Here is a 14,070-nt window from a genome sequence, read left to right on the forward strand (position 1 = left end):
GGATGGATGGATCCTCAACGGAATGGCAGAACTTGATACCTGCCTTGGGGTTGTGGAATGCAGCCCCAGGAGAAACACCTACCAAGGAGAGCGGCATTTATAACACTGGTGGGGTGGGGTAGCAATAGACTGATTTACTACTGACAAAGGAATGTCTTGTTTCCATAGAAAATAGAATTTATTGTCACTCTAATGTGTGGTTTATCCAGACAGAAGAGCAACATTTTGTTAGACATGGCTTGCCTGCTATATCTGCCCTGATGCCAGAATTATTTAAATAATCAAAATCAACATTTTTTAAATGAATACATTCTGTTGTAGAACATTCATGTGGGAAAGCAGAAAGAAAAAATAAAATATATATATTTTTTGTAATCTGATGACCAGAGATAACCAATTAACATTTTGTTAGAATTCATTCTAGTTGCTGTTGTTTTTAAACATGGTTCAAAACGGTATATAAACATTTTAATTCTGGCTTTCAAATTTAGCAATTAAGCCTGAGCATTTCCATGTTATTAGAAGGTTCATAAAGTGATTGTGATGAGGTTATAGTATTCTGTTGGTTTCTGCACTGAAATTTACTAAACCATAATGCTGCTGACAAAAGTCCATCTAGTCGAAGCCATGGTTTTTCCAGTAGTCACGTACGGATGTGAGAATTGGACCATAAAAATGTTGAGCACCAAAGAACTGATGCTTTCGAACTACAGTGCTGGAGAAGACTCTTGAGAGTCGCTTGGACAGCAAGGAGATCCAACCAGTCCATCCTAAAGAAAATCAGTCCTGAATATTCACTGGAAAGGCTGATGCTGAGGCTGAAATTCCAATACTTTGGCCACCTGATGTGAAGAGCCAGTTCATTGGAAAAGACCCTGATTCTGGGAAGGAGTGGGGGCAGGAGGAGAAGGGGACGACAGAGAATGAGATGGTTGGATGGTATCATCGACTCAATAATCATGAGTTTGAGCAAACTCTGGGAGATGGTGAAGGACAGGGAAGCCTGGCGTGCTGCAGCCCACAGGGTTGCAGAGTCAGACATGACTTAGTGACTGACCAGCAACAATGCCGGCCATCACATGTCTCTTCCTCTGTGCCAGCGACTGCTCCAATTGTTTACATACCCTAAGACACTTAATTCCCTAATAGGCTTACACTGTTAATATCTCTTATTTTATAGGTGAGGAAATTGAAAGGTTAAATAACTTGCCAGAGGTCACTCAGCTAAATAGTGGTAGAGCCACTATTTCAACAGAGGCAGTTAGTGTTCTGGGGACTATTCCTAGCTTCTCTGCACTATCCAGCCTCTAGGACCTCAGATTATAGCTCTTTGAAAAATAAAACTGCTGTGAAGGAGGTGTCCTCTCTTCCATACAGGTTAGAGCTTGGACTGCTGAACCAAGGAGGACCCTCGGGTGCATGAATAAAGAGGCTGCCTAGCCAGTGGTCTGCCAGGAACCGAGAGACAGAATGCTGGGGACAAATTCCAACTTAAGAGCCTGAGTAAGAATCTGAAGTAGAAGCCTGTTTTCTGACTCTTCTTATTCTATTTTTCTTCCTGCTACTTCATGTGAAAAGACACCCAAAATCTTTTCAATAAGGAAAGACAACAAAATCCTTTAAACGATCAACATCTAGAAGAAATTTTTTGTATGCAGAAACTCAGGCTTATTAATTGTAGCAGATTATTTGCTCCCATTTCTATCTTTATGCCTTGGATTAGCATGGAGTGGGCTTTTGTTGACCTTTTAAAAGTCCTAGGAGAGGATCTGTAACCTCACCTTACAGCTCAGTTTGTAAAGGATCTGCCTGCAGTGCAGGAGACCCAGCTTGGATTCCTGGATTGGGAAGATCCCCTGGAGAAGGGCATGGCAACCCACTCCAGTATTCTTGCCTGGAGAATCCCTTGGACAGAGGAGCCTGGCGGGCTGTAGTCCATGGGGTTGTAAGTAAGACACTAGTTACAGGAGAGCAGTTTGCATTGGGTGATGAGAGTAGGGTGACTCATTTGATTGGAGGAAGAGCAGGGGCGGGCATGGCTCAGACCCTCCAAGGTCTTAGCCCTTCAGGTGAGCACCCTTCCTTCTGACCCCGCACCTCTGCAGGACAGTCTAGACGTTCATCTGCCTCTTGGCTCTTGGGCCCTCTGAGTACTGGAAGGCGAGTAACAGACAAGGCTCCTCCAGGTGGTGGCTGATGGGCAGGATGAGGTCGGCTCTGTCTCCGTCTCCCTTGTCAGAGACCTAGGAACTAAGTGTGATGGAAAGCAGGGAGGAGCCTGATTTTGATCGCATGTCTAAGGTTCTGCAGTCCAGGTTGGCCAGCAGATAAATTTCTATCTGGGTCCCCCTGTGGCTGTAGTGCCTGTCTCTCAACTGCTTTAGACCATAGGGAGAGGTGTGTGATTACAACTCAACCTCCTTTGAGTTTTGGAGACGTAAATGCGAGAGTTGCTGTCCACTCCGCCACCACCCGCCATCACCCTGAACACTTAGGGGACGCAGTCTGGCATCCTCAGTGTCTATATCTCCCACTCTCTATAAATAATTTTATCTTGAGAGACAGATGGCTGAATCTCTCTGAGGTTCAATGCTTGGACTTTGATGATGCAGAATTCCAATGACTTGTGGTGGGAGGCAGAGAAGAGGTAAGATGTTTGGGAGGAGGGGCTGCATATGAAAGGACTGAGCTTTACTCATGGGGAAAATGAAAGAGTAGAAATGGAAGAAACAGAGAGACAGGGGAAAGCTAAGAACTCACACAGGTGCCCACAGGACTCCTTGGGGAAAGGATTCAGATCCTCTGGGGCAGGCGAGTTATCCTGAGAATCAGAGGAAGGAGGAAAGGTAATTTTTTAAGAAGTTTTTACTAGGAGCTATGAATTGGGCTCCTTTGACATCTTTTTTTTTTTTTTCAAGAGATCCTGTTCAATATTAAAATTATCTAAAAAAGCTGGAAAGATGGGGTTTCTTTGAATATGACTTAATTTGTAGATGGGGCTGTAACTTGGGATCCATTTTATCTGGGTTACGTACATCTTCCCCAATATTGAATCAGACTCAACAGATGCTCTCAAATGGAAATGGAAGCAATGCTTCTAAGTGTCCTAAGCCCTGGGATGTGCAGGCGTGGACTCTGTGTGTGTGTATTCAGGGGCTGCGGGAGGTCCCAGATTGAGCCAAAGCTGTTTGATACCAAAGATGGGCTCCATCTGGGGAGCCCTCTTCACTGGCCCCCTGGCACCTACTTGTAGGAGGCGCCAAAGACATGCTGAGAAAGAGTATGTCCTCAACAAAGAAGGCCAAAGGGTGTGCGCGTGGTCCACGACCATGCACCAGAGGGAGGGAAAGAGGAAATTCTGGCATCTATCTTTAACCCAGACCCTGCGGTAAACCCAAATTCTTGTAAAACGGGAGCACAACAGAACTTCCCTGCTGGTCCAGCGGTGAAGAATCTGCCTTGCAACGCAGGGCACGCAGGTTCGATCCCTGGTTGGGGAACTAAGATCTCACATGCTGTGGAGCAGCTAAGCCCGCGCAGCCAAACTACTGAGCCCCCGAGCTCTGGAGCCCACCCGCCACAACTGAAGACCCCATGGGCCTCAGCGAAAGATCCCCCATGATGCAATGAAGAAAGACCCTGTGTGCCACAGCTGACACGCAACGCAGCCAAATAAATAAATATTGTTTTTAAAAAAGAAATAGAGGAGCATAACAGAAGCATCGGCTTCCCTGGATGCCCCCAGATCGAAGAGACACCCTAGGATCTGCACCTCGGTCTAGGCGTCTGTGGTCTCAGCAGTAGGTATCAGCAGAGGTGCGGAGAGAGTCAGCGGATACCACCTGGAATCCAAGGGATGTGGGCGATCGCGTGGGGACAGGGACGCAGAGATGCTGTTCTAAGACAGACGATGGAGTCCGAGAAGCACAGCTTACTTTGATTTTTATTCTCCCTTTGCATTCAGGTCAGAGAAACCTGACATTTTCTCAGCGGGCAGAAGGAGGGAGAAACTTTCAAATAGGTGTCAGCTGCACCATGGAAAGTTTTGAAGAAGTTTGGCAGGAACCCCCGTTGGCAGTTACATCTGCATTCCCGACGTCGGGTCTGTACTATTCGGATTCTGGGCCCGGGCAGATGGACCATTTGCCACGTGTCTGCTTTTCCTGGCTTCTGTTTTCCGACAGCCCTTGCTCACTTGGATCAGGCTGTTAACAGATCTGACTCGTATGCACCCGGCACTTCATACGTAGATAAAGTGTGTCCTCACACACCTGGTTTTCTGGTCCTCAGCGTAAGGATGTGAAAAAGTAGAGGGATGAGTTGCTTCGTCTCTAGCCCCATGTGGGGTCCTTCTGCCCCTCTCAAGTAGGCCTTGCTCTGCGTCAGAGCGGCTGGCACGATTCGTCTGAGGCTCTTAATGCTATGTGGCCACGGAGCAGTGCATTCTGTGGGAGTTTAAGGAGCCAGGCACCCATCAGAGATCCATACCCTGACCTTTAGGAGCTGGATGTCCTGGTGGGAACTGGTCAGGGGGAGAGAGGGTGGTCCCTGAAAGGCCTTGAGCTCATCTCCAAAGCTGCCAGGCAGCAAATCCACCTACAGTTGGTGCATACTGGCTGGTAGGTAGACCTCAGTGCATTTTGTTCCAAAGAATTAATGGCATGTTTTAGAGGAAGAATAAAGACACACATGTATAAGTCAAATCTTGACGGGAATTCCGGAACAGACAGCCCCGATAGTAGGCGCCGTGGCTACCCGGACAAACCGGGTTTCAAAAGGCCACGTGCCTTTGGTCTCATCAGACCACGTGCACGGCCAGGATGTCCCCACTGGGATATTGATGGCGACTGCACTCACATGGCCCCAGGCAGGCACCCGTTGCTCTGTGCTATCATTTCCATATGAAGGAACAGCACCACATTGGAAAGAAATGTAAACCTAGCTGGTTTCACGGGTTCTAGACATTATTACTTGCCACGATTGCCCCACGGCACCTAATTCGAGAGGGAGAGCTCAGCTAAAGGCAGCTACAGGAAACCAGTCTCTTTACCCTGTAGTCTTGGGATTCTATTTCCACCTTGGAGGCTCAGATCAGAAGCGACGCATTAAACATCATCCTCAATTCTTTGCTCCACAGAGTAGTTACAAGATGGATATGCTTTTAAATCAGGCAAATCAGAACATGGGATAAAGAGGGATTGCGAGAACTTAGCTGAGACGGTCTGAAATGTCGACCGAGTTTCAGATTCTAAAATAGAGAGGCGTTCACGCTTCCCCTAGGTCTGAGGGAAGTGTGGCCTCCTGAGTTTCTAAAAACAAGAGGTCTCAGAATTTCATAAGCAGACTTTATATCAACATTTGAGTTGTGAGAATGAATCAGACCAACATGAACCGAATGTTCCTTGAAAAGCAGAGGGTCTGGAAATGGATCTGCAAAGTTTTGGCAGCTGAGAATTTTGGAATATTATTAGTGCCCTCCCACCCCAGACACCACCAGACAATTGACTGTCTGCATCTGGCTGGTATCTGTTTGCCTCGGAAACAAGTGATTTGGAAGCCTATTATGAGACCCTATTTTTTTTTTTTTTTTGGTCTGAAATGCTTCCTTTCCCTATTATTATTATTTTGGCATTTCATGTGTGTGTGAAGTATAAATCTGATAGAGTTTAGTGCATTTGGAGAGTGATTTTGGATTTAAATCTTTCCAGACACCCGCATCCAGATCAACACTCCCAAGAAAGGGGCCAGCACTGTAATAGACAAGCCTCATTTTCTGGCTTCAGTACCAGGACCCGAGCAGCAGGAGTCAGGAGATTCAAGAGGCTGCCTTCTTAAACCTGATAGACATTCCGAAATTTGCCAAGCAGATTGACAGGCTATTGATTCCCTCCCTTCTCCCCCCACTCCCGACCCCCGCCCCTCGCCTGCAAAAGATGACTCCCAACCTGGAAACCTGCGGCAACTGTATTTAGCATCTACGATGAATGCATTTTTGAGCTACTGAACCTGATAGGCTTACTGCCTCCTTTATTCTAAGAAACCTAGAGCCAGGCCATTCTAAAGCGAGGTGGAAGCAAGGAACGTGGCTTCATTAGGTGGATAGATGGCACAAGACAGCTTGATATTAAGCACCCCAGAGAAGGAAGGAAACTCTGAAAAGGTCTCTCAGAAAAGACCTCAGGCTGCACTGGGAGCACCCTCAGGGTGGGGTCTGAGAGTTGGGTGCTCCAGTCTGGGGGGCAAAGCGCTACCACTAAACGTGCGTCCTCTTCCACCGCTGCGATGGGACTGTTGACTCAATGCGGCCATCTAGTGGTCAGACGCGGCCATCACCGCTGGCTCTCTGACGCGGCTGGACCGGTGCGGGTTGTGGGTGTGGGTGCGGGGGTCTTGTAACAATTTATCTGAGCTTCCTGTTCCCCCTTCTTCTCATCCTGTTTTCTACCTTCTTCATTTTTTTCCTGTAGGAAGCCAAGACCACTGTCTCCACCTCTCCACAACTCCTTTGCTCAAGCCACCTGGCTTTTTGGACCTGAATAGATTTCTCCTCTCCGTTTGGAAATCACGTTATTGCTATCTACACGTTGTCACCAAAACCAATTTGTGCAAACTAACAGGCTTATCAGCGCTGCGGAAATGAGATTAAAACTGCTTCCAATGAAACAGATAAAAACCAGATGAATGAAGCCCTCTAATAAGACATTAAAGATAATGGCAAGAATGATTAACTAGTGTGATATATTGAGCAGTTATGAGGAGTCGGATGCCCAGGATCAGCAAACAAATAAAGAATCTACCTTTAATTCCCTTTAGTCAGTGAGGTATAATCACATCAACATTATGATTTTTTGTTTGTTTGTTATTATTTATCTGTGAGAGCAATATCACACCTTGCCTCCAAATTGCTTAGAGCTTATTAGCAGAGAAAAGAGAGAGAGAGAAAGACAGAGATTGCTTTGGGGCGGGGGGAGCTTGTCTCATTTCAGCTCTTTAAGAATAAAAAGGAATGCTTAATACCCTGCCTGCGTTTACACACCGATTATGCAGACACGCTCTCATTTTTGTTTCATCTCTGAGAGTGGTCTATTCAGAGCCAGACGGTTTTACATTGTGTGATCAGTTCGTCAATTATTGCATTATTGAGTCACATCAAGACAACCTGTAAATTACATCTTGCTGGGGACGTCGCCGGAGCCACTCTGCTGCCCTGAGTGCTTCCTTGCAGGGAGCCCTCCTCGTCATGCTTCAGCAGCGTTTCTCCTCTAGCTCTGTTGGATTTGAGGTCATGAAAGAAGGACAAGGCAGGAGAGGGCAGTCATTTATTATTCATTTAGAACTTTTCCAGCCCTACTATGTGACAAGCCCAGTGCTATGCTCCAGGGAGACAGGTGAATAAGAATTTGACTCTGCTTTCAAGGAGCCCATAGCATGGGGCGAGGGGGGCAGGGAAGGGAAGGAAGACAATTAAACAAAGGCGATACCAAGTAAAGGAACCCATGTGACGAGTGTGTTCTTGGCAGACTCTTTGCGACCCCTTGAACTCTAGCCCACCACCCTCCTCTGTCCATGGAATTCTCCAGGCAAGAATACTTGAGTGGGTAGCCATTCCCTTCTCTGGGAGATCTTCCCCACCCAGGGATTGAACATGGGTATCTCACATTGCAGACGGTTTGTTTACTGTCTGAGCCACCACAAGTGACTCTGTGATTAACACCGGTTAACATGATGGCCCTGGGATCCAGGTCTCCCACGCGGCACTAGTGGTAAAGAACCCGCCTACCAACGCAAGAGACTTAAGAGATGCAAGTTTGATCCCCAGGTTGGAAAGATCCCCTGGAGAAGGGCATGGCAACCCACTCCAGTATGCTTGCCTGGAGAATCCAATGGACAGAGGAGTCTGGCAGGCTGCAGTCCATGGTGTCGCAACGAATCAGACAAAACTGAAGCGACTTATCATGCATGCATGCTGGGGATCCCTGGAGGAGGAGATAGCTCTGGAGAAGCTAGGGAAGGTTCCCAAACAAGGAACTCTTTGAAGTAGGTATGAAAGGAAGAGTAGGGTTTTACCAGAGAGAGAAAAAGAATAGGGTGGAGATGAAATGCGTGAATGAACAGTCACAAAGAAAGCCTGCTGTGTGCTGGGAATAAGTGCTGCATGGAAAATGACAGCCTGGGAGAGTCAAGCAAAGCCTGGGCACAGCCAAGAAGGACCCTGTATTCTGTGTTGAGGTTTGCACATTTTTATCTTAAAAGTCGAGGCAATCCATTCTTTGTAAGAGTAGCTATATGATCAAACCTGTGTTTCAAACTGTAACTTTGGTGAATTGTAGAGAATGGGTTAAAGAAAGAAGAGGAGGGAGTTAGGGAAACTCTACTCTGAGTCAGAAACACTGACAGACCCAAGACAGGTATATAGCTGGACTTGAACGAAGCTACTAACTAGTCCTGCGATTCTGGGTGAAATTGTCTCCTGAATCACAGTTTTCTAATCTGTAAATCTAGGATAGAAATAATTACTTTTTGAGGTTATAGGAAAGATCAGAAATAATATAAAATAAGGCCCAGGTGTCCAGCACATGACAAGCTCATAACAGACGTCGTAGGGATAATTCTTCGTTGAGCACTGCTGTGGGGGCGCGGAAGGGGTTGGATTAGGATGGTAGGGGGTGTGTGTGTGTTTGGTAGGAAAATTGATGAATAAAATAATACTAAATTATCACATTATGTTGAGAACAGAAGGGAATCTGGAATTAAAAAACATGTTCAGATGGTTATATTATTTTTGTCATTGATGTACTTCATTGAATGAAATTTCATGGATTAGATATTTTTGCAATATTTTAGCGAGCCAGCAGGTTACAAATAAACACCCACCTCATCCATTTCACAAGGCAGCTCTGAGGATTCAAAACTAGTGGTGAAATTCTTTGATTACCAGAATGTCTTCATGAGGACAGGAACTTTGCTCAATGTTACATCCATAATGCCCGGAACTCAGCAAACTGTATATTGAATGACTGGATGAATTCAATATGAATAGGTGTGAAAAGCAGCAGAAACATTAGTTTATTTTCTAGCTAATAGGGTCAAAATACCCAGTTTCAGTCTTTCCATTCTGTTCACTAAAATTTGACCCGTTATTGATTCCTTCTAAATATCCTTGGCCTCTATACGCCATGTGTATAGAATGAGATGCTTGGTATAGAGAGGCGGCTAATACAGACACGGTCTCATCCAGAACTTGCCACCTAGTGAATGTGGGCAGTTGCATCTCACAAAGGCTGTGAAGTGTGTGGGCCCCTTCCTCCTCTTCCACTACACCCCACTCTCATTCCACCTGAGATTTGAACGACGGGGAATAGACATTAGTGAAATCAGGCATGCAAATTATTTGGTGCATAGTAGACTCTTTTTAAAAAAAATTTTTACTTTGTGTTGGAGTATAGCCTATTAACAATGTCGTGATAGTGTCAAGTGAACAGGGAAGGGACTCAGCCATACATGTACATGTATCCATTACCCCCCAGACTCCTCCCCCATCCAGGCTGCCACGTAACATTGAGCAGAGTTCCATGTTCCTAGAGTAGATCCGTGTTGGTCATGCATTTTAAATATAGCAGTGTGTATGTGTCCATCTCAAACTCCCTAACTATCAGTTCAGTTCAGTTCAGTCGCTCAGTCGTGTCTGACTCTTTGCGACCCCATGAATCGCAGCACGCAAGGCCTCCCTGTCCATCACCTGCTCCCGGAGTTCACTCAGACTCATGTCCATCGAGTCAGTGATGCCATCCAGCCATCTCATCCTCTGTTGTCCCCTTCTCCTCCTGCCCCCAATCCCTCCCAGCATCACAGTCTTTTCCAATGAGTCAACTCTTCACATGAGGTGGCCAAAGTACTGGAGTTTCAGCTTTAGCATCATTCCTTCCAAAGAAATCGCAGGGCTGATCTCCTTCAGAATGGACTGGTTGAACCTCCTTGCAGTCCAAGGGACTCCCAAGAGTCTTCTCCAACACCACAGTTCAAAAGCATCAATTCTTCCACACTCAGCCTTCTTCATAGTCCAACTCTCGCATCCATGCGTGACCACTGGAAAAACCATAGCTACACCTTCCCCTATTCCCGTCCCCCCGCCCGCCGGCACCCCGCAACACCCCTGCCCTGCCAAGCAACAGTAAGTTCATTCTGGAAGTCTGCCAATCTGTTTCTGTTTTGAAGTTAGTTTGTATCAATTCTTTTCAGATTCCACATATAAGGGATGTCATACCACATTTCTCCTTCTCTGTCTGACTTCCTTTACTCAGTATGACCATCTCTAGGTCCATCCAGGTTGCTGCAAATGACTCAGTGTTTTTTTTTTTTCCTTACCAAGAGATTTCCTTGTAGATGAGAGTTATAGCTTGGAGAAGACAGTTGTTTTCCAAAGGGCTCAGAGCTTTGCTACCGACACGCTGCTTCCCCTGATTCCGTAATATGTTGGAGAAGATAGTCAACTAGCTCAACTTTGTTCAAAATGAGGAGAATCTCCTTTCAGACCTTCTGATAGCTCTTGAAAATGTATAGCTTTTCTGGTGGTTTATTAGCATGCAACCAGACCTACATGTTTGCAGATAAAGTAGTCGTCTGAAAAATGAACAGGTAAAAATATGCTCTAATGAAAAGAAAAACCTCAAAACAGTATGTTTGAAAAAAAAGTTCTGTTTACAGAATCATAGGCAGAGAACAGACTGGCGGTTGTGAAGGGGGAGGAGGTTGGTTGGAGGAAGGATAAGCTGAGTGCTTGGCTTTAGCAGACATAAACTTTTATGTATAGAATGGATCAACAAGGTCCTGCTAGCCTAGGGAATTATATTCAATATCTTATGATAAACCATAATGGAAAGAGTATTTTAAAAAAGGGAGAAAAGTGTTCTGTTTAACAAAATAATCTCACTTTTTTTAAGATACCACATAAAGGGAACTGAAAATATTAACTCCCTGATTTTTATATTCACTGCTAAATTTTATAAACATGTTTAAAAAGCTATTATTTCTGAATTTAATAAAAATTTAAATGTGTCTTATTGGTATCATTTTTCAGTTTCCAATCAAGATTTTCTTCTCACTTGAGCCAATCCCTTACCTGCCATCTTACCTCTTTCCTTGTCCATCTACAGAGGAAGGTTTTCATGAAAGTTTAGCATGCCCATAGACTCCAAATTTTATAATCAACATATTTCATTCAAAGACCATATTTAGAAACACATTAAAATATTTGTGTAGTCTATAAATGACTGTATTTTTAAAAATTTGTTTTTATGGAAAATCTGTGTGACTACCGAATGTCCATTTTATGAAGTAGGTACTTACTCCTGGAGCAAAGACCTAGAGTCTCTGTAAGTTTACATGTGTTACCGTGGCTCCTTGACTAAGAAAGCACCTTTCCTCTAGTTTCTAAGATCTCCTGTTTGGAGAGAGTTGAGAGTTATTATAGATAAAATGTAGATCCAAGAATACAATGTAGATCCAATAATGGGAGATTCTTATTGAGTCTGAGTTGCATTATCTTTTTAGTGCCTTTCTAACTTGAAATGTATATGCTTCTGTGACTTTATGGTCTAAAATCTAGGAAGAGGCTGCAGCTAGTGTCTCTGTTGTATTTTCTGAGCTTTCTACTAATTGGTCCCTGGAAAATAAGACTTTTCCCTCAGTTCAGTTCAGTCACTCAGTCGTGTCCGACTCTTTGCAACCCCATGGACTGCAGCGCGCCAGGTTCCCTGTCCATCGCCAACTCCTGGAGCTTCCTCAAACTCATGTCCGTCACGTCGGTGATGCCATCCAACTGCCTCATCCTCTGTCGTCCCCTTCTCCTCCTGCCTGCAATCTTTCCCAGCATCAGGGTCTTTTCCAATGAGTTGATTCTTCGCATCAGGCGACCAAAGTATTGGAGTTTCAGCTTCAGCATCAGTCCTTCCAATGAGTACTCAGGACTGATTTCCTTTAGCATAGACTGACTGGATTTCCTTGCAGTCCAAGGGACTCTCAAGAGTCTTTTCCAACACCATAGTTCAAAAGCATCAATTCTTCAGTGTTCAGCTTTTTTTATAATCCAACTCTCACATCCATACATGACTAGTGGAAGAACCATAGCTTTGACTTTTCCCTCAGGTAAGTATATAATCAAAAGGATAAAAGGAAGTACCAAAATAGTTAAGATTATATAACATTTTGAAATGTCTATTTATTGCAATATAAATGGGTTTATTATATGGATGGATATGAATTCTACTCAATCATTACTTTCAAAAATAGAAGTATTTCTAAAAAATAAGATTTATGTGTATCATGTACATTAAAGTAAAATGCAACTTCTTTATATTGACTATATAAATATTAGAAACAGCATAAATAAATAATTATTCTTGGTATATCTCTACATACTTAACTTTTTGGTTGTATCAGTCTCTAATATTATGACACAGGTATTTTTCTGAAGAATATAATTTTGGATATGGCTTATTAATCATTTTTTTAGATAAAACTGATTGCAGTATCCTTCAAAGCTACATTTTATGACTGACAAATTTAAAATTGTTCATAACTTCCATTGACTTCCTTTTGTAGATCATGCAATTTTTAGTCACAAAAGTACCTTAGATATTCATGTATCTATCTGGTAAGCTTGGAGTGAATTCTGCTGGATGAAAGATATTCTTAATTCTCTTTTTAAATATGTAAATGTATAAATATTTTATGCCAAATATTTTTGCATGCTCTGTCTTTTTCCTCCATTGCTTCAAAAGATAGGTTTGCAAAGTATAACTTATCAAGAAATTATCTGCAGCGTTTAAAGGCTATCTCAATATAGTCCCACTCAGTATAGAATATTTCATTAAAAAAGAATCCAAGGGATCTCCATTAGAAGGTTTTCCCTAGAGGTGGAGATATTCCAAAGTACAATTACAGAACTTCAAAGTTTAATATTTTATGCTTTTCGTCTCTTATCATTTAGCGTATCCATTTCTTCCTTGGCTTTTATGAAGTTACAACTCATCTTTCTGGTTTCAAGATTTTCTTTCAATAATTATAATTTGCTGCACATTTCAAAAGCTGAAGTTGTTTGGTGTTCCATCAGTTGGATATCTGATTAAAGATTTACAACTTCTTTCAAACAAAATGCAACCTAAATTTAGAGGACTGCTTTACAATGAGGTTCGGTATCATTGTCAGATACTTAGATGGATCTACAAAGTAGTTCTTTAAAATTAAAACATTTCTAAAGTCTGGTGGTGACAGACAGTGAAGAGAAAAAGCATGCACTGCCACAACTGAAACAGTTTTAAATAAATGCAGCATGAATTTTGTCACAAAAGTTTAGAATTTGGCTGACTTTAAATGCAGCCTCTATTTTGACAAGTAGATTATCAAAGCTTGTTTGGGCACATTCATGAATAATACGTGCACTACAACCTATTCCAATCAGAATTCCAATTCCAAACCTGCAACACAAGTTTCTTGATTTAGTTGGAACATGGTTTCTACCACAATATTGGGCTCTACCAAAATTTGTATCATACTATCACTGCAAATACAAGTAACTTTATCTCCAAGGTTGAGCTTTTTATCCATATCTTAATAGCATTTATGAGAACGTTAAAATATTTTATCAAGACAGAATGAACTTCTAAATGTTTTAGCTTGATTTCATGTGTTGCATTTAAAAGACATTACTGGATTTAACTGAATTTCTATTTGAAGACTCTTATGAAACTAATGCAAAACTGGTATTGTCTAACTCTTGGTGAAGTTCTCTAGCTAATGGAGCCAATAGATTTAATAGCTATAATTTCGCTTTCTCACATATACAGGAGAAACTTGGAATAAAGAGTGAAATTAATTTAGAAAAATACTCATTTGATCCCAATGATAAGTCATACTTCCCAGTGTTGTAAATGAACCTTCTGCAGCTGTACTTGTTATACTGACCCTTTTGGAAATAGTCTCTTTAAAATAATTCCTAACTTTTCCAGCTTCAAAGTATGTGTGTCGTCTGGCGATGTCAGGTAGATGATAAATGTAAACCAAAATTTTGTG

At 43.0% G+C, this 14,070-nt stretch overlaps 1 long non-coding RNA gene across 4 annotated transcripts in view; it reads left to right on the top strand.

Annotated features, from left to right (window-relative positions):
• Window positions 1-11,056, top strand: part of LOC132657483 (uncharacterized) — a 94,130-nt gene extending 83,074 nt beyond the window's left edge. For 2 of the 4 annotated variants that reach the window (XR_009595764.1, XR_009595763.1), the window contains 3 exons: window positions 1,378-1,503; window positions 3,965-4,102; window positions 6,468-11,056. This is a non-coding gene — a long non-coding RNA (uncharacterized LOC132657483). The remainder of the gene's footprint in view (window positions 1-1,377; window positions 1,504-3,964; window positions 4,103-6,467) is intronic. The other 2 variants (XR_009595765.1, XR_009595762.1) reach the window with 2 other exon arrangements.
• Window positions 11,057-14,070: the final 3,014 nt, after the last annotated feature.

Source organism: Ovis aries, chromosome 12, assembly GCF_016772045.2.
Source record: "Ovis aries strain OAR_USU_Benz2616 breed Rambouillet chromosome 12, ARS-UI_Ramb_v3.0, whole genome shotgun sequence".
NCBI classification, from domain to species: domain Eukaryota; kingdom Metazoa; phylum Chordata; class Mammalia; order Artiodactyla; family Bovidae; genus Ovis; species Ovis aries.